Source organism: Lissotriton vulgaris, chromosome 8, assembly GCF_964263255.1.
Source record: "Lissotriton vulgaris chromosome 8, aLisVul1.2, whole genome shotgun sequence".
Taxonomy (NCBI): Eukaryota; Metazoa; Chordata; class Amphibia; order Caudata; family Salamandridae; genus Lissotriton; species Lissotriton vulgaris.
This window is the reverse complement of record NC_141696.1, coordinates 1,364,696,925-1,364,717,288: the sequence shown is the minus strand read 5'-3', so window position 1 is coordinate 1,364,717,288 and position 20,364 is coordinate 1,364,696,925.

The following is a 20,364-nucleotide window of genomic DNA, read 5'->3' as shown; positions in this document are numbered from 1 at the left end:
TTTCCGGCAGGCCCACCACTCGAATGTTGTTCCGCCTGTTACGTCCCTCCGCATCTTCCGCCCGTTTCTCCAGGGCCTCAATCCGGGATAGGGCATCCTTCATCGTCGCGGCCAGTGTTTTCTGTGCCGGCTCCAAGGTCTGCACTGAGCCCTCCACTTCCTTGACTCTTTCCGAGAGCTTGCCGTAGTCCGCCCTGAGGAGGCCCATGCTCGTCGCAACCTGGGCAATGTCCTGCTGAAGGGCCGAGCGCGTGGTCGCGATCGCCTCCAGGACCCGGTCAAATTGTTGTTGTAAATGAGGACCACCAGAGCTCTCCGGGCCCCCTCGATCATCTTTGTCCGGCGCCTCCGAATCCGAGGCGGCTGGGGTGGTCCCCTTGGGTCCCCTCGGCTTTCCCATGGCGATTGAGTCTCGCGGTGGAAAGTCCGTCAGAGGCACCACCGAATGTGGGCGGCGACTATATCTCTCCCGGCACGCTGTCGTTGAGCCGAGGGTCGTCGATCGCCGTCTCCAGGACCCGCAGCTCTTCTGCAACCTTGGGCCGCGCCACCACCGTGTCGACGGAGGGCCAGGAGGAGGAGGCGGGGACGAACGGCGCCAGGTCGGGTAGGCCCGCTTGGCCGATGAGGATCTGGAATGAGAGTCACCAGTGCCGCCGGAGACTTTGTGGCGCCAGGGCGCCGTGCTGCCCATGGAGTTCAGTCACTCGGTGGGGGGCAGCCGGGTGCGGCTCGTGGGGTCGGCTTCACACACAGGGCCGTCAGACGTCCGTGTTCTGAGAGCAACGATAGTTCGGCCAACATTCCGTCCGGGGTCGGTCACCGTGCTCAAGTCTATTCCAAGCGTCACCCAGACTATCATGTCATAGGGAGATAGGATGTAGAGGATGCGCTGTGTTCGACTACGCTCCTCCGGGTTGAGGGTCCCGGGCAAGGAGTCGAGAAGGTCCGAGCGCCATCTTGGGTCTCTCTCCGCGGACCCCTGAACTTCGGTTTACCGTCGGATCAGCCGGTTTTCGAGTGTCACCGGGTGTCCCACCAGGTCCCAATCGGTCCGATCATCGGTTTGCGGGGGTCAGGGTGCCCCGCGGACTCCGACTTGCAGGATCAAAACGGGCTCAGTACCGGAGCCGAGCTCTCAGGCGACCATCGCCATTGGCGTCCAAGCCACGCCCCCCATAATGCAGACTTCATGCTCATTTAGATTTGCACTTTCTGCATCACTGAGCTCAGGTTGATGATCAAATATGTCTTGTCCTTCAGATCCAAGACAATGAAGGAGAAGAGATGTTCTACGCTCTGCACTAAGACTCACACCACAAACCTTCGCATAACGTTCAAAAACTATTTTCCATTTTTGCCACTTGATGGAGGGTTCGCCAGGAGACAATAGAAAAAAAGGAGGAGCAGTTACATTCTGCCTGGCTGGTGATTAGTAAATTTGAAAGAGCAAGTTCTTAAAAAAGTGGAAAGTTATAGATTAACTCCCCACAGTTCCACTGGTAAGTCTCCCGTCTTTCTTTTCAAAGGTAGAGCTCCTTGCACCCTAGTGGAACCATTTTCTTTTTCTGTTGCCTTTGCACACAGCACACATTATTAGAAATACTTAGAGTTTAGCAGAGTGTTTTGCTTCACATGAGAATAACATGTTTTTCTATACTAGCAGCCTTGCTTGGTAAGCTTTGTCTGAACAGTAATTGCCGAGGCCTTCAAGGTTATTTCAACACAGTGGTTGTTGTTCGGACTGATCAGCACACGTTCTAGACATAACATATATGCAGCTATGGCCACCTCTGATTTTGGCGCTTTTAATAATGAACTGCGCAGGCATGCTCACACACTTGGAGAACATTCGCATGCAGCGAGCTGGTGTATAAAATGATGTGATCCATTTCTATTAGGACCAGTGGTATGGGCTGCCCTTGTAAACCCAAGAGACCTTCTGTAGATATAAAATAACCTACTAGCAAGGGAGGGTGATATCTAGGTGTAATCTAGACTATTTCCATTTAGATTTTAACATGCTTTCTCCCTTTGTATTTTATGGAATAGTAACTATGCTGATAATCTTGTTGCTAATAATATGTCTGCTTGTATTAGCTAAGATACTGCGCCTGAGAACACAGCATGAGAAATAAATATTTAAAATTTGCACATTTGCACGTGTCCTCATTTACTCCCCTTTTTGGACTGGTATGAAAGTTGAAGTTAAAAGTATTTATTGAGCGCGCTAACACCAAGCGGTTTCATGGTGCTAGTATAACGAAAGAGTGTTCATGTGTTCCACATTGCCTGAGGTATTCTGAGTTCCATGTTCTGGGTTGTCTAATCACTGGAGGTATGGAAGAACCAATGAGACACTGATTGCTAGTCTGGTAGGGGATTTTGTCTACTAAGGTGAGTTTTGGCAGACCCTAATTCACTGAGGTTCAAAGTTTCTTTGCACAGTTCTGTGTATGAGCAGAATCCCTGCTACAATCTCTACAACCAGGGGGAAAATTGCCATACAAGAGGATCTCCGAATTGTCTTCATTACATTTCAATTAGGCGCCCACAAGCCACTTAAACACTGAAGACAGGCAAAATTGAACGGAGGCCACGGAATCCTCCTCCTTTTTCCAGGTAAAAAGTAGCTAGGTGTCGTCCGCATAAGCGATCACCTTAGCCCCCAAAGCCTCAGCCAACACAACTAGAGGAGTAAGATAGATATTGAACAAAAGGGGACTAAGCGACGACCCCTGAGGGACCCCAGTTGTAACCGGCAGAGAGGCAGACACTGCTGGAGGTAACCAGACTTGTTGCACCCGACCCTCCAGGAAGGACCTAATCCAGCTCCAGACCGACCCCGATACACCAATCTCCGAGAGTCGATTGAGCAGCAAAGAGTGGGGAACCGTGTCAAATGCAGCCAACCGGTCGAGCAGCACTAAGGCTGCTCTTCTGCCAGTATCAAGGCACTCTCGTAAAGCCTCAGATACTTCCACCAAAGCCAATTCGGTGCTGTGAGAGGACCGAAAGCCCGAGTGTGCTGGATACAGAATGTCAGCCCTTTCCACAAACTCAGTCAACTGTCAATTGCCTTGAATTTGTGGGAAACTAAGTACCATATGAGGGAATGGTTTTATGACCCTCTTGCAATCAATAGGTATGATGCCATCAACAGTAAAACTTTTAAATTAAAGAGAATACTAACTAAAGTGAAGTTATCTGCTCCCACCCCTCATTCCACCCATGTCATGATCAAGCCCTGTATCAGGTTGCACCTGAAAAGCTAAAACACTTTCTTCTCCATAATTTGCTTTGACCTCAATCACTGTATTGATGAATATTCCAAGAGCATACACATTAATATTATATAATTGAGTGTTCCTCTCACATCCTATTATTTAAAGGGCTTCATTGGATGTAGAGCCAATTAGATGTCACCAATTTAAAACAGCTAATTACTGGGCGGAATAAAGGGAACACATCCAGTTTCTTCTTTATTCTATCAGAGGCAACATGAAAGTGTAATATTATTGTTGAATGTTTTTATCTGTATGCGAACTTCCAGACTTGTACTTTGGAAGGCAGTGAGAGGTTTACTTAGATTAACAATTCAGAAGGTACCACAATTAAAAGAAGAGAGAAACAGGACCCAAATAGTGTTTATCAAACCTGTTAATTGTATAAATTAGCACCACCAAATAAACGTGAAACTTAAAAAGAAGAACAATTTAAAAAAAGTTAGATGGGACGCTGTCAATGTAATTCAATGGGTCTGAAAATTAAAGGGGCATGCAGTGCAGAAAAAAGTTCGCTTTGCTTTACAACAATCACTAATAACAGACATTTTAGAATGTTGCCCTGTGCGATGATGCTCACCAGGGTTTCGAGATATATTGTGTAATCATTCATCGAACGGCCCCTTTAACTTAGATGACAAGCATTGGCAAAGGCAATTCTGTTCAGCATCTACAAAAAGTAAAAGTGTCATTGTCGATGCTAGACAGCTAGTGCCATTACTCAAAGCTAGTAAATTCATAAACAGAAATACCTCTAAATACCATAGATCACACTATTTCTTTTAAGCCTCAAAAAGTCCTTTTTATTGACTTTGGGCAACAAAATCTTTTTGTTATTTACTTCAAACGTTTTTTTTATAGTGTTTGGCGTTTCTTACATCAAATATATTTTTATACGTCTCCTTTTAACATCTTAGCACATGAAAACATTTATGTACAACTAACACTTATATATCAACATATACATCAATATAACATTTAAACACATCCAAAAATAATTAGACAAAAATATTTACATGATATTTGACAAGACTCACTAAACATCTATATTTCACTACCGTTCGTTTGACACATACTACATTTTCAATTCACTTTTGTAGTCCTATATTGTTAGAAAAAGAGGGTATTCGCTGGGACCAAATATGCCTCAGTCCTCAGAATGTCCAAATCTTAGGGTCCTGTATAGGGTCGGAGGTTAATTATACAAGGTGTTATGGGGGAACCTAAAAGTTTACACTTGGCTGCCCAGACGGGGTCAGTATTTCTTAGCTTAGGTTCTTAGCTTAGCTTGCTCCGAGCCTCTATCTATTCAATGCCCACGTGTTTCCACCGTATGTAGGTGGGACAGACACTCCATGTCTTAAAGGTCTTCTTCAGGGCTGTACTTTATTTCTGATAGGACGTCTGTTATACGTATCAAAAATGACGCTGCAATGGGCCCAGTCAACTGTTTTTGTGCCGGGTTCTTTTGGGTTCTATGCCTCCAGTGTTTCTGTTTTGGAGGATGTGCTCTGGTAGACAAAAAGGCAGATAAACTTGGTGTTTCTTGAGTTCGTGCTTCTGTTGGAACCTGACGTAATTTCCGCCGTTCCCGAAGGACCACCAGAACGCCGAAGAAACGAGGCAGCTGCATCAAGAGAGAAGAGCGCCTTCAACCTTAGGAAAAGTAAAAACAAGATAGTGCAAATTCCAACCGAAGCACGAACTCAAGAAACACAAAGTTCATCTGCCTTTTTGTCTACCAGAGCACATCCTCCAAAACAGTGATTTAAGCAACTTTGAAATTTGAAACTTGGTAGTGTGTTTTCATGGTTACTGCATGAATTAATAAAATGTGTGTCCATGTTTGTAGGTTGGTAATGCAGCCACAAAATCCACGAGTACACCATGTAAGATCACATTTATTTCACTGAGGGAAATGCAGTGAGTCACAGTGCTCCTTCTCTACAGTAGGTAAAAGTGTATTTTCATGTATTTAGAACATGCCTCATGCCACCACTGAACTGGGTCAATTCAGAGCAAACCTAAGAGTTCTTTTAATTTCCCATCATCCAACAATAATGGCACTTCAGGAGCACCAAAGGGTGCATGCGTCCAAAGCAAAGATACAGTCATCATTGCAAGTCTTATTTGTTATATTATTATATTATTAGATTATGAGTATGATAAAATGTTCTATGCAGTACCTATGGTGGCCAGAAACATCACACAAGACACAAGGTTGCTGATTTTGGATAGATTTAATATGTAATAAACAAGAACGATGCTCACAATCTCTCATCATTTAGAAAGCTATGTCATGTATTTGGTTATGTTTATTATGCATGCCCAATAATGTGCCTCATCGTATATACTTTAAATCACTGAAACTTTCTACTTGCTGGCATATATATAAACATGCGTGGGTGAGTGACTGCTTGTATGAGTAGCTGTATGAGTGAGCGAGTGGGTGTGTGAGTGGTTATGTGAAAACTTCTATGGGTCTGTGAATGGGTATGTGAGTGGTGTATGAGAGGTTGTATAGGGCTGTGAGTGGGTATGTGAGTGGGTCTGTGGATGATGTCATGTGATGTCATGAGTGATGTCATTTGAGATGTCATCAGTGATATCAGGACAATGTCATGAGTGATGTTATGATGAGGCCATAAGCAGTGCATTGTGGGGACGTAAGTTATAATTAGCTCAAGTAACTATAAGTGCTGAATTTCACAGGTTTTGTACAAGTGAAATCTGAGCCAGACTATAATGCCCCCTTAACATTTGTTTTTTTCAATGAATTGGACGTTTAAAAAAAATCTATTTCCTTACTATAATGACCCTGCCGTTTATTTTACAGCTCATCATGGACAATACAGTGCTAGTCCTATGCCTAAACACTTTGCTGTAGAAATGGTAAAAGATTGTGTCCCTTTCTATCTTAGTGTGGATGGCACTTGCTAATCCTACGCTTAAAGACTTTAATAGAAAAGCAGACATTTGGTGAGCTTTCTATTCATATTTTTTGAGCAGCACTACTGGCAAGATAGCTGAACTAAATTACAGGAAATGTGGATGATATATCTGTCTCTCTATATATATATATATATTAAAATTGTTGGTTTGCTGAATAATGTTTTGATTACATTGAGGCGAATTGCTTGTATGTGATGACATTAATGCATGTTCCAAGATGGCTGCCATGATCAGAGTAGTAACCATGCTGCAGTGTTGAAAAATGTAGTCCTCTTTCCATGGGCATATCCTGTGGAGTAAGTGTGTATTTAACAAAAGACAAAATTACTTGCTCGTCATCGTGAACAAGGCTGTGGAAAAGAGCCAGAACGCGTGGATGAATTCAGTTTAAAAAATAAAGCCAGATGAAGAAAAAAAACCCTTGGAGTGCCAGTTCCGCTTCTTTCATGGATTATGAGGTGTACCAGCAAGTTTTAGAAGACGGGTTGGACATCTAGTCGCCGCTACCACTGCCGATGAGGAATCACGCCAGTAGTCACCACATCGAGGAGAAAGTTACAAGACAGGCGTGCCCCCGCGTCCTGATTAGAGGCTGCCGCATGAAGAGAGGGGAGAGTAACATTGGCGCAGGTATCAGAGGATTTTCAACGGTGATGGCATACTCAGAACTCCCGGTAAGCAAGGCAAGCTGTGGGGAGCGGGTGTCAAGAGCAAAGCTATTGGCTCACTGAAGTTGAGGAGAGAGAGACAATAGCCCAGTGACGAGTGGGCACATCTGTGCAGTAATTAACAATGAGTGAAGATGAATGTGCAGCGAGGGAGCAGGAGGCATTGAAACTCTTCACAGATTCAACCTTCCTTGGAGTGCACAGTGATGGGCGTGGGTTGCCCACATAAGTAACGGGCAGTGATGTTGGCAAGAATGTACGGTGGTGGGAGGTTGTCTCCCTGAAACAGTACATTCAAGTGGGCAGGATACCTAGAGGCCTGCGATAACCCCGACATATGAGAACCCTAACCCGGGACTTGTGAAAGAGGGGGCAGATAACAATGCAGAAAGCTGAATGAATATGATAAGAATTCTAATTAAGTATGTGGAACTGAATGAAATGAAGTACTTAAAAAAATAAAGGAAATAACACAAATATTGGAAAAAGAAGTAGGCCTTGGCGGTAAATTCTGTTCCGCTCGTGGAATTTGCGGAATTTGGGTAATTTCGCGTTCCGGGATAGAGAACAGGAATTGAGGAAGCTAGAAACATACTTTATCCTCAAATTGGACAGTAATGAACCTAATGGTTTTAACGTGGATGAGGAATTGTTTACTTACCTTTGTTAAATTCCGCATGTAAGTTTGCACATTCATCAGTAGAGCTGAGATGGAAGAAATTACATTTATATAAAAAAATATTTTTTAGAGGACAAGTTACTTATACACTAGCACTTTGTTGGTAGCACTTTAGTTCACCAAAGGGGCAGTTTGTATCAGTGTGTACTTAACGAAAGAAAACATTACTTGCTCATCATCGTGAACAAGGCTGTATATATATATATATATATATATATATCCGAAATGACAGGGCTCCTGCTGGTAATCCCTCGCCTTACTGAGGGGTGGCACGTTCCCGGCGGAGCAGCCGGCAATAATATTCCTTCCAAAACGGCGTTCCAAACGGGCACTCGGGCAAAGAACCACAGCTCACGTAACTAGTCCGACGTCGGGCCGACGTCAGGTTTATGGTGTAATAAACCTTACTTTGTGGACTAGTTACGTGAGCTGTGGTTCTTTGCCCGAGTGCCCGTTTGGAACGCCGTTTTGGAAAGAATATATATATATATATATATATAGATTTTATAAAATTATTTAAATACTAGTATTTATACTGAGATATGTTTAAATAATGTAACTGCGTGTCTATATTGGGTGCTGAATTTGATGATATGTATCCTTGCATTCAGGCAGAAATAATGACTTGTACAGCAGTTACCTCGCATAGTCTGTTGTTACTGTTTATGATCACATGACCCAAAATTTCACCTGGGAGGGGGCGTTCACGGTGTTAAGCACAAAATAAAAAGTGAAAAAAGCATACAGATAGCTGAATGTGATCAAGGGCTCTTGAAGCCCGAAACGTGTCGTTGCTGGCTGTGGTGTAAGAACAAAATAAATGTATACCTTGCCTGAAATACTGTGGTCGGTCTCAGTTCCTGCTTTGCCGCGAGAGGGAAGTGGTTGGAATTGCTGTTGCAGAGTGTCACAGAGGTCAGCTGCCTCTGTCTCCAGACCGCCTCCCTGCAAGCCGGAAGCCGTCCTCAGCTGAGATCTGTTTGCTCCGTGACTGAATATTGGCGGCTTCCCCCTGCGTTCGTCTGTGAAAACTCAGAGAAACCGGCACAAGTTTGGATTCTACTGGGTCGGAGGACTCGCAAGGAAAACAATGAGAACGCCGGTGAGTGAAAACATTCGAAAGCGGCAGGAAGGGAGAGACAGCATCGGGTGAGGCGAGAAACAAAATTGACTTTGTTCATTTGGGTGATAATTGTTCAAACGGCAGCCAGCCATGTCAGCGGAAGTAGAGAGAGAACGAGAACTGGCAGCAGAAGGAATGTTTGATAGCAAGGCTAAAGCAGTGCGCAGCACCACGCAAACGCTGCCCAATGAGTCCAATAAAGACAAGGACATTAAAATGCTATTAAAAAATCTGGAAGTAATATCTAAATTGGAGGTAACAAAATGGTGGGAAAACAAGTCCCTATCTAAATACATGGAAGTAGGGCGGGTACCGCGTGGCTTACGAATTTTACTGGCCCCTAGCTTTAATAAACCAAACCCCGAGATGCTCCGTGAGTGGGGAGAGAGTAATCTTGGGGCATCGATGAATCTGGTCATGATTCTGACAAAGTACGCCCAGATAGACCGCCAAGAAATACTTAAGGAATTAGAGGCAATAAATGAAGAGCTGGATAAAATCCCTATAACTGATTACATCACAAAATCAAAGGTAGACATCAAGGAACGGGTGAAAAAGCACGAAGAAAAAATCAAGGCTAGAAAGGCGCACAAGTTTGCCAGGGATCTGGCAGACTATGAAAACGACCATATTTTCACGTTCTCCCGCAAATATGATTTGACCAAACGAAAGCAATACAGTCAAGATAAAAACACTCACGCAAATAACAGTGCAGAGCCATCTATCAGCATCAATGATGATTCTTCAAATACTGATACATTATCTGTCACAAGTGGCTCAAGCGGCAGCACAGAGTTGATCAACACCAAAAAGCCTATTCTAAATATGAGTGAGGAGCTTGATTTTTTACTGGTAGAGAGACTCAAAACATTGCGCCCGAGACAATCAAGGCAGCCAGAAGAAGACACAGGAACATACGTCGGAGGGAACAGCTCAAAAGGCGTAAATGCTGCCACAAAGAAGAAAATCTTTTGGCAGAAGAACCGCCGTTAAATGTCAACAGCATTGTAAACCTATCTAATGCGGTCCTAATTTAGGCTGAACAACAACTTTTGAAATTAGGGCTGAATTTCTGCGCTGGTGAGGACTTTAATTATGCGAGGACTCGCATAGACGTGTACTGCTTCATTTGTAAGCTAAAGTTGAAAAAATATTTTGCATTAAAAGCTGATAAAAATATAGACACGGGCTTGTCAAATCATGTGGGAATAGAAGAGGAGGGGGGGTGACATTACCAACCCTTAGAGCATCTGATGTTGTTGGTATAATAACAATGCATGATTTACTTGAGGGAGAAGAGGAGATGGCAAAGGAGGGGTCCATAGATCCAGTTGACATTTCCACACAAGAGAGATTACGAAAAATTGATTTTGTCCAGAGAGGGGCAGGAATCAGCCCATTCAGGAACAAATCGAGTTTTTTGCCTCTAATGCCAAAAGACACTATAGACACTTACCATGATATGATTGTGAATGATTTGAAAAAATTGAACATAAATGTCAGGAAACACAAACAACAACGAGGTATCTTTTTTAGAAAAATGGTATATGACAAATTGGTTAAAAAACTTGTGGACAACTGTGAGGTGATCATAAAAAAGTCCGACAAAGGCGGTAACCTAGTGTTATGGCCTAAAAAGGACTACATATCTGAGGCACAGAAGCAATTAAGCGATGCAACATGCTATCAGAAAAGCTCGATCAAGGAATATGAAAGAGCCAGGGAAACCCTACAAAAATATCTAATGCAATGGAGAAGGGAAAGGGCTTCTTTCTAATGAAGAAAGCAAGTTTCTTTACAAGGAACATCCGGTGTTGCCCATCTTGTATCTTATTCCTAAGATACATAAGGGTGTAACACCGGTACCAGGAAGACCAATCATTTCCGCTATCAACAGTGCCGGTGAGAACATAGGCCAGTACATCGACCGTTTTTTACAAGATCTTGTCAAACTACTCCCCAGCTATATAAAAGATACGGGTGATGTCCTGACTAAAATGAATGATGTGACATGGTCTAAGGATTCTTATCTGATAACATTGGATATTGAATCCTTATACACAAGCATAGACCATACACATGGCCTGGAAGCAATTAACTACTTTCTATCATCACGACCGATAGAGCTCTATGGCCACAACAAAGTCATCATTGAACTTATTAGTTGGTGCCTGAATAATAATTTCTTCCTCTTTAACAATGTCTTGTTCAAACAACTCAGAGGTGTTGCCATGGGGTCCTGTTTTTTCCCCAGCTACGCGTGGGCTGGTGGGAGGAACAGGTCCTCAGGCGCAAACACAGTGCACAGTTTGAGGAGAATGTGTCTACATACTATAGATACATTGATGATGCCTTTTTGATATGGCGAGGAGACCTGGCATCAGCAAAGAAATTTATTGAAGACATCAACACTAATGACTTGAATTTAAAGTTCACTTCGCACATTCATACAACACAAATTGACTTTTTAGATGTTAGACTCCATGTTGAGAACTCCAGAATTGAAAGCACAATGTTTAGGAAACCCACGGCAGGAAACATAACGCTTCATGCAAATAGTTCACATCCTAGGCATTTGTTGGCTAACATACCCTATGGAGAAATCCTCAGACTAAAAAGAATTTGCAGTAATGATGAGGATTTTAAGAACTGTCAAGAGGAAATGCGGGTTAGACTCAGCAAGAGGGGATATAGTGATAAAATTATTAATGACGCTATTAGAAAAGCTGAGGAGCGCCCAAGATCTAGTCTGTTTAAGAAAGAAACTGATAAAGTAACAGCTAAGAATGAAAACACAGACAGCCCCAGATTGATCACCACGTATTCCAGACAGGAACGGAAAATTAGAACTATTGTACAGAAGCATTGGCCCATCGTCCTAACAGACACTGCTCTACAAGAACGCATATCCCCTTCCCCTACTGTAACTTTTAGAAAAGGTAGGTCAATGGGCAATGATCTAGATAAGAACTCCCCAGAAACAAGAATGGCTACGTTATGGCTACAGCCAACCAGGGGGTTCAAAAGATGCACAACATGTTGTGCGTGCAAATACGGGTGTAATAAAACATCATACATGACTCCATTTGATGCATCTCCAGTGGCTATTAAGGGCAGTTATGACTGCAAAACAGAATTTGCTGTATATGTCCTGACGTGTACCTGTGGCCTGAATTATGTGGGAAGCACAAGGCTACAGGTGCACGTCAGAATATTACAACATCTGAGAGCAATCCTCCACCATGATACAGCTTACCCCGTGGCACGACATTTTAACAAATGTCTGTGAAAAAGTTTTATTGTTTCAGTTAATTAAAACCATAACAAGACATTTTATAAAATCAACTACTCATAAAAAATGTCCTTTTGTTTGGATAAATTCTCTATTAATTCATTCTAAAACATTCTGAATTTAGTGCAACACTTTGTTTTTTGAGAACAACTAAGCAGTTCATGTAGTTTGTAGTTCCAAGAGTTCTGATATTTACATGTTATTAGGTTCAAGAGGGCCCTCTCACAAAACTACCGCTGTTATGTTGTCCCTATGTGGGCAAGATGCCTGGTTCTGTTTTAATGCTTGGGCGTGAGCCGCGAGGAACTTTAATAATAACAGTTCAAACGGGTGTCTGTTGGATTCAAGGTTGACATAATTGCCGATCTACACGTTCTTATGCCTCGTTCGTTCATTGCCTTTTTCAAAAAGACTGCTCGTGCTTGGGCTAAATTCGGACAGATGTAAACTAGATGGATAAAGTCCTCCTTGCTGCTCCCACATAGTCTACAGATTTTGGGTCCGTCGTGCACCCAAATTGGTTGATCCATGGTAGATGGAAGATTTCCTGGTCGGAGCCCCATTAATTTTTGTTTTCTGTACAAATGTCATAATAAGAATATAAATGGCCTGTCTTATTTTTTTATTGGAGCAGTACCAGCTAGCAAAAGAGGGGGAAACAGAGACAGAAAATTAAGACAACTGGAAACCAAGTTTATCCTTGAACTTGATAGTAAATGGCCACGAGGTTTAAACAATGCAGAGGACATGCACACATATTTATAAACAAAGCAGATTTCTTTCTCTATATATGTATGCAATGGCATGAAAAAATGTGCAGCTATGACTGGGAGTCCCATAGGCCGCTGAGTTAATGATGTGTTGAACAGAAATCATTGCCCATATGGTGTAATAGAATACCTTTTTTCGCACCAGAATCGAGTACTCTTTTACTGAATTTTAACAAACAATTATGATATTAAATTTTTGAAGCAATTTTACAAATCTTTCATATATTTTTAGTAGTGGTGTTTTATCCGGCTGGAGTAAAAACTGTACACTGTTGAGATTGTATGAAATGAATTTTGCTTTTTAAGACATAAATTTATATATTATGTTTGTTAATGTACATATTTATGAAAATGCACTTTATATTTATTGTTGGCTTACCTTTGCACATATTCTGTTGCACTTTATCTATGGTATTTGCACTAGATATAGGAAGAAAGCACTGGTGCACTGTTTGCATATTTACACAAGTAAGATATGTTTGGGACCAATAAGTTGATCAACATGACATGAAAAGATCAGAAATATTAAGATACGATATACATATAATTCTACAGTGAACAAATCGAGATGGGATTAAAACATCCTGGATTTATCCAGCTATAAAATGTTTTTAACATAGATTTTATAACATTATTTAAATACTAGTATTTATACTGAGATATGTTTAAATAATGTAACTGCACGTCTATATTGAGTGCTGAATTTGATGATATGTATCCTTGCATTCAGGCAGAAATAATGACTTGTACAGCAGTTACCTCGCATAGTCTGTTGTTACTGTTTATGATCACATGACCCAAAATTTCACCTGGGAGGGGGCGTGCACGGTGTTAAGCACAAAATAAAAAGTGAAAAAAGCATACAGATAGCTGAATGTGATCAAGGGCTCTTGAAGCCCGAAACGCGTCGTTGCTGGCTGTGGTGTAAGAACAAAATAAATGTATACCTTGCCTGAAATGCTGTGGTCGGTCTGAGTTCCTGCTTCGCCGCGAGACGGAAGTGGTTGGAATTGCTGTTGCATATATATATATATATATATATATATATATATATATATATCACTGTTCACTTCCTTTGAGAAACCGGGACACTCGGACTGCGGTGCATCCAGGGTCAAAGGCACCCTGTCCGTATTCTTGTGTGTATTCCATTTTGACAACAAATCACTTTTAGGTTTGGCTAATCTGATGTCCGCACGGACAAGTTGTTGGCCAATATTCTGATTTCTTCTAAAAGCGAATATTGGGCGAGGAATAGGTGTCTCTAATTGTTCCAATAAGTGCCAGTGTTTCAATAGATAAATCTTACTAAAAATAATGAACAAAAGGGTTAAATAAAATGACCCATACAAACAAAGAGACGGTGATTTTTGTTTGTTTTGTCTCATAAACTTAAGGCGAGACTAAATAAGTAGGAGGGCCAGCAATTCTGTTCTGTTCATCGTATCTAAGTGGAGCAGGAGCGTTTATATATATATATATATATATATATACATCATATATATATATATGTTACAATCATAATAAGATGCTGGTAGAGTAAGTGTCGTGGAGCCTGTACAATAACTACTTCATGTTTGGTAAGGATGTCTATCTGCAGAAGAGGGGTGTGGCTATGGGGGCCTGCTTTACCCCTAGCTATGCGTGCTTGCACGTAGGCTATTGGGAGAAGCAGGTCCTCATGGGTGACCTCCATGATATTGTCTCAGAACATGTGCAAATGTGGGCACGATTCATTGATGATGTGTTTTTAATTTGGAGGGGGGATGAAGCCAGTGCCGTGAACTTTGTTGAAAAACTCAACATCAATGATTATAATTTAAAGTTTACTCATCACATTAGTAAGAACTAAGTAGACTTTTTGGATGTCAGGGTATATACAAGGTCTGGCAATTTGGCAACCACCCTCTATAGAAAGGACACATTGCACACGAGTAGTGTTCACCCGCGACATACAATTGACAATACCCCCTACCGGGAATTGCTCCGATTGAAAAGAATTTGCAGCAGTGTAGAGGACTTGGAGAAGTGTACAGCAGAAGCCCTTAACAGATTTAAAGCTAGAGGGTATAATGATCAAACTCTCAAAAGGGCAGTTAGCAAAATGAAGCAAAGATCCAGGGATTCCCTGTTAGAGCAAACTAGCGACACCACTAGGAACAGGGAAGAACCGGCTATCAGGTTTATAACATCGTTCAGCTGCCAGGATAGGAAGATTAGGTCCATTCTGACAAAAAGTTGGCTTATTCTCCAAACTGATGGTGTTTTGGCTGCTGAACTACCTGATAATCCCAAAATCACGTTTAGGAGGGGACCCTCCTTACGTAGTCATGTCTCCAATTCATTTCCCGAACTACTAAAGAAAAAATCCTGGTTTCCCCCACGACTTGGGTTCTTTAAGTGATCAAGTTGTTGGGCGTGCAAATTTGGTGTTAATACCAGCACCTACATGACCCCATTCAGTCCGGTGCCATTGCAGATCAAGGGCAATTACAGTTGCAGGACAGAATATGCTGTTTATGTCCTGGCGTGCACATGCGGCCTGAGGTACGTTGGGAGTACTCGGCTTGCAGTGCACGCCAGGATATTACAGCATCTTCAGGCGATTGTAAATAATGACAACGCGTATCCAGTGGCGAGGCACTTCAGGAGTGTGCATAACAACAACTTGGAGTGTCTCAGCTACTTTGTGTTGACGTCTGTCCCTTAACGGCGTAGGGGAGGGGACAGAGACAAGATGCTGCGTCAACTGGAGTCCAAGATGATACTTGAACTGGATACCAAGGTGCCGAATGGGCTCAACACCACAGAAGATTTGTATCACTTTTTATAGGGTTGACTAATTAATTATGATTAGTAAAAACTTGCACCCTTGCCCTCAACTATTTAATGGAAACACCATCAACCTAAGAGGCCGCTCTCACATTGTAATATCCTTTTATATTGCCCAAATGTTATTTCCTTTGCTGTTTATTTTAAATTTTTCGTCATTCACCTTTATTTTTCTTTGACCTGTTGAGAATGTAGATATGGATTGATAAACCAGTCTACAATATTAGTTTTGCACTCGTTATCATAGGTGTTAGGAGCACAAATAGTTTAAAAATAGATATTTACTAGACGTAGGCGCGTTATCTGAGAACAGAGGGGTTGCCATCATTAGTAGATGTCCCTGAAGCATTATTACTAGCAGAAGGGGTTGCCATCAATTTTAGATGTCCCCGCAGGATTGTAAATAGTGTTCATGGTCTTAACAGTACAGTATTTATTAGCATTTTTTACACAGAGTGTCAAGTTTACATTGCGTAGTATTGCACATCGTTAAAAGACAGTTTTTATAATAACAATTCATTTTGTAATTAAAATGTTTTTAAGTATTTATATTATACTTTTAAACTAAATTGTCTTTTTGCACTGAGTGTTATGTTTACATATTGCGATGACTCGCACAAGATGTGCATCAATAGTATTACACTGTTTTGACCGTGTTGAAGCATTTATGCAGAAACAATCTTGCTATATCCTATGAATTTATTCAGCTGAGAATTTGTATGCGTGTGATATTAACTTTGGATGTGATTATTTCTTACCTCTGTACTCCGGTGTGCCATATAAACGTAGCACAAAACCCCAAAACATCAAATATCATTTAACCTGTAAAAGTAAATATGTTGTCTACGTACTAGAATGCAGTTGCAATCTGAGATACGTGGGCAGCACCAAACTACCAGGTCACAAAAGGGTGTTGCAGCATATTAGGGCGATTAATAACAAAGACCCTAATTATCCCATAGTGAGACATTTCCAAGAAACGCATGGAGGGAACCCCAAAGATTTAAGATATTTTCTAATTGACACAGTCCCTATACAGAGAAGAGGTGGGGACAGGGAGGGAATGTTACGCCGACTAGAAACTCACTACATAGTAACATTAGATACCAAACAGCCTAAAGGTTTAAATATGAGTGAGGATCTATATACATACTTGGAATAACAGCCCTCAGCAAAAAATTAGATTTAGGGTGAATAACTATCAGTATACTGTAAAATATTGTGGTTATATGTGGATGTGGGTGCAGATGGACATGCTTTGGCATGTGCAGGCACATTCATATTTGGTTCACTATGACTTTCAAATTGCACTAATTTGTTCCCAATAAATGTCTTTATTGTTCTAGGTAAAAAAGATCAATTGTTCATGGAATATGCTTATGTAAATATTTTAAATAGCTTTTTTATACAATATTGGAACTATTATTAATGGAGATGTATTATAGCAGTGTATATATATTTATCTATTTTTTATATATATTTTTTTGTATACAAAGGAGGTTTTTCTCATATATATATTAACTATTTATTGTATTTTATCAAATGAATGAATTGACTAGTATTTCAACAGAATATTGGTTTTTCGATTGCGGGAATGACCTTACAAAAGTTATATTATATTTTATTCATATAATGTCTCTATGAAAATTGTTCCATTATGTAAAATTTAGGCTATTGGTTGCAGTAATGCCTCAGATATATGTTAAAGCACAAAGTAATCACTAAAGGTGTCACTTGTTGGATATTAATTAATGGATTTTAGATTAAAAGGTTATTTTCTTTTCAACACTAGGAGATATGAGTTTTTTTAGGGTTCCGGGGATGCACATCTGTATTATGTTTATTAGACATCTATGGAGAACAATATTCACAGAAATATTTTTTTCACGTATGGGTTAATATCCTTAGGGAATTATATGACAGATGGTATCAGCTATCATAAAAAATGTATCTAGACTTGACTATTAATGCATTCGAAGCATTCTATCAATTTTGTATGTTTGTTTTAAACAAAACGCAAGTGTAAAATTGAAATGGTAGCGGGCACCAATCACCCGAAAGTGTATTTTACATTGACAACCAGACTGAATTGTCAATGCATTCGAAGCATGAAATGAATATTATGATTTTTTAATACATTGTTTCATATAATTGAAATGTTTAAAAAACGTGAATAGAAAAAGTATAGTTGAATAATTCTTCTATGTCTATTGAAGCACTGTCACTTTAAAAGAGGGTGTATCTCACGATATATATATATATATATTTTCACCACCAAAAAGAAAATAATGTCTGCCCTCGCTCAATACGATAAGTTGGGTTTATTTCACCTACGCGTTTCGACTGCAGGTCTTGTTCACAGTGTTGCCCTGTGAACAAAACCTGTGGTCGAAACACTTTCAGGCATACAGTGACGCATAAATTATGCAAAAAAGGAGAGAACTCTGGGTACTTCTCAAGTTTAGTGGAAAGAAGCTCCTGTTAGAGCACTCTCAACACCAGCGACACTCTAGATCTGCTCACCTCAAATGTCTGTATATATATGCGAAAATTGATTTAAAAACAGTAAAAATCATCCAGGAAATCTACATCAAAAACCTTCAACAGTGGAAAAGAGAAGGTTTATTGTCCAGGGATGAGTTCAATTTTCTACACAAATCACATCCAGTAATGCCCAACATATACTTTGTGCCAAAAGTCCATAAGCAGCAAACTCCAGTACCAGGCAGACCAATTGTATCGGCTATCAATAATGCATTTGAGAATACATCAAAATACATTGACTTTTTTCTGCAAGACTTCGTGGCAAAATTGCCGGCTTACATCAAGGACACAACAGAGTTCCTTCATAACCTCAACCAGTGTACATGGTCTGAATCATATCTCCTTATCACCATGGACATAGCCACACTATACACCAGCATAGACCATGTGGATGGCATGAGAGCAGTCAAACATTTTTTAGATCGGTGACCCATTGAGATGCATCAACATAATAAGATGCTTCTAACTATGATTGATACCTGCCTCCATAACAACATCTTTATGTTTAATAATGAAGTGTATAGTCAACTTAGAGGGGTGGCTATGGGGGCATGTTTTTCCCCCACCTACGCGGGGCTCCACGTGGGGTGGTGGGAGGAACATGTCCTCAAAACAACACACAGCACATGGTGGAATAACAATGTGATCAAGTATTGGAGATATATAGACGATGTCTTTATAATATGGGATGGCACCAAACAGGAAGCTGAACAATTCACTAAAGATATAAACATTAACCAACTGAATCTCAAATTTACAGCTCAGATAAATACCGAAGAGGCAACATTTTTTGGATGTTAAAGTCAAAATAGAGGACAATGTGATTAAAACTGCACTATATAGAAAAATAACCTCTGGCAATACCATCCTTCACGCCCACAGCTTCCCCCCTAACCACACAATAACAGCCATTCCATATGGGGAATTTTTAAGAATACATAGGTCTTGCAGTACTACAGCTATGAGGGACAAACATCAAGCAGAATGTAAAAATAGACTATTAGCAAGGGGTTATGATATTAAGAAACTGGAAATTAGTATGGTGAAAGCCAATCGTATAGATCGCCAAACACTCCTTGACCCTCACAGACCTAAGATCAAAATCACCCCAAGAGAGGCGGAAGAACCTAATACCATACGATTGATAACGGGATATAGTCGCCAAGCACGACAAATATCCCAACTGATTAAACGTGAATGGCCTCTATTATCCTCACTGACAATGTCCTCACGCACCCCCACTATAACTTTTAGACGAGCGTATGCGATGCGTAATGATTTGGTCAGCAACAACCCAGAAACTCCAGCAGATAACTGGTTATCCCCGCGTATGGGGTTTTTCCTGTGTATCAGCTGTCGAGCGTGCAAGTTCGGAATAAATACTAAAACTTATCCCACACCATTTGACACTAAACCAATAGTGCTTAAAGCCCACTACACATGCCGCACAGAGTTGGCAGTATATGTGCTCAAATGTAGTTGTGAATTAATCTATGTTGGAAGTACAAAGTCGGCAGTATATCTCCGCATACTCCAACATTTGAGGGCTATAGTGAATGCTGACCCTACGTATCCGGTGGCGCGGCACTTCCAACAAGTACACAATCAGAACCTTTCTCAAGTACTTTGTAATCGATGCCATTGTGCCCAATAAGAAGGGAGGTGACAACGAAAAGCGCCTTAGACAGCTTGAGTCTAAATATATCATTTTGCTTAACAGCAAACACCCTGGGGGACTTAACACTGGGGAGGACCTGCGAAATTTTCTATGAGGGAAAAAAAATATACTTCTACTGAACTAAGAACTCTTACAATCAATTGTATAGCAATCATAGGAAATGAGTAATTCAATATATGAGGAAGGCATGGCGTATAATCAGCAATCAAGTAATGGGTTATTGTCCTTAAATCGCATTACTCATACCGTTTCTACCATTATTTATACTTTACTACCTATGTTTAAGGTATGATCATACAATCTAAAAACGAATATGATATAGGCAGTTCTAGAAATGGATAATTAAATTAAGAAGAGACCTATATATACACAGATTTTCTTTTAGCCTGTGATATAATTAAATGAATTACACAAAGTCACATAATTGCACGAGTGTTTAAGGCTCTCATGATTTTTTATATGAGTTGTCCTTTTTTAGCCTTCACACACTATTGGAGAATACCTATTTCATAGGAATTAGACTTATATGCAATTATGAAATC